Raw genomic sequence first — 2,043 nt, forward strand, 5'->3', positions numbered from 1 at the left:
TTAAAGGACTCTTTTGGTTATTCACTTGGGAGATCTGGTGGCATAGTGCTTCAGGCATTTGACTGCTAATCATAAGGCTGGAGGTTCAAACCCACCAGCCACTCCTGGGAAGGAAGGTTGGGCAATCTACTTCCGTAGAGATACCACCTCAGAAAACCAAAAAGGGGTCTCTGTGAGTCAGGACTGACTGACTTGATGGCAGTGACTTGGTTTCACTTAGCTAATAAAAGGTAAAGTTGGGTTTGAGCTTCTGTCTGACTCTAGGGCCTGAGAATTTAATTCTAAGATATACTGTTCTCGAGTTTTGTCACATGGAAATAGTGATAGCTCGCTCCTCCTTTCTTTTGAATAATTGGGAGAGTGCAATAATCTTTACCAAAGTTATGAGGTGTATTAGGGATGGTGCTAAGAATCTTGGAAATTACTCTAATTTTATGAATATCGTTTTGTATTTGTTTCATTAAGCTGTATTATCTGTGTCTGAAGCTGTACAAATAATTGAAAATCATACTTTTTCAAAATCTGAAATTGAGTTACAATCCCCTTACACTGCAGTCAGATACCCTTACAAGAGTATTCAGGACATCTTTGGGGTAGATAAGCATTAAAATTATCTGCATAATCCACTTATAGGTAATTGCCATTCCACTGTGTGTGTGTGTGTATGTGTGTGTGTAGAGCTATACAGCTCTCCTCACACCAAACTGAAACTCTTTGAGGAAGAATTTATGTAACATGAAATTTCATAACCAGAGAGGATTTTTGTTGTTCTGGTTCACTTCCCTGAGGACTGCATGAGCATTCATATGAAATCATAAATCTACCCCATAAGTTTTTACAGTCTTCAGGAACTTTTTATTCTACTGCTGAGTTTTTCCTATACATTTTGAGGTTTTATTAGAGTCTTTTCTGTTCTCTTTCAGTGTAGATGGTGATAAAGGCAAAGAAAGCAAAGAACTTTAATAATCCATAATATGAACTACATTGGCTAGCGTTTGTGTATGTATTGAGGACTCTATGGCAGGTTTCCATATTTGGGGACATTAAATTTCATGTAGTGATGGAGCTCAGTGTTCTACAAACTTACAACCATCTTCAAAGCTCATGAATGGTATGTTTTTGACTCTAGGGCAACTCTCTCTGCTTCTTGGTGATGTTTTGAGGTGATTTGCTCTGGCATTCCACAGCTGTGTCTTCAGAGGATGCTAATAATCACATTGAAAGAATAAAAATGGGGCTGGAAAGCCACACCATATCCATACATAAGGTTTATGTGTTTACCAAAATCTCTTTCCTCTTTTGGAATAGCTGAAACACTTTGTTATATGGATGCTGACATTAATTGGTTGAACTTTGTGAACTTCAGAGAGCTTTTACTAGAGGGAATAGTTTTTAATACATAGTCCTGAAGTGGAAAATAGTGCATAGCTCACTTGGCAAAATGATTGACTCTGCTAATGAAGTGGTTATCAGCTGGATGACATCTTCAGTGGAACAGGGAAGTCAACGTAAGTCAGAAGGGCTGGAATAGCATGGTGCATTGGAGAGACCATTAGTATAACACATGAAGGCTATTGGGTTTAGGTGGATGGCTATTGTATGAACCGATGATGGAAAGGTAGGCAGTGACCCAATGATGAAGGTCATGTGCAGAAAATGAACTTTATAATTGAAGGCATTTGGGATTTGTAGATTAAGCATGGTCAAAAATTCTCTGAAATTTCTCTTGCTGAGATATGAAGTATAGCAGCCCCTTTAAGCGAAGGGAATACTATGACTGTTTTGACCAACATAATATAGTAGAAGTGATGGTGTACACATTTCTGGATCCAGGCTTTAAGAGACTAGAAGCTTCTACTTCCAGTCTTTTCACATAGTTATTCTTAGAATCCAGTTGCCGTGTAAGAACAACCACAAAGGAACTGTTTCAAATGCTGAGGAGCAAGGATGTCTCCTTGGGGACTAAGGTGCACCTGACACAAGCCATGATATTTCCAATCATCTTGTATGCATGTGAGAGCTGGACAATGAATAAGGAAGACC

Source organism: Orycteropus afer, unplaced genomic scaffold (assembly GCF_000298275.1).
Source record: "Orycteropus afer afer isolate SDZICR_OR568_19922 unplaced genomic scaffold, OryAfe1.0 scaffold00280, whole genome shotgun sequence".
Lineage (NCBI taxonomy): Eukaryota > Metazoa > Chordata > Mammalia > Tubulidentata > Orycteropodidae > Orycteropus > Orycteropus afer.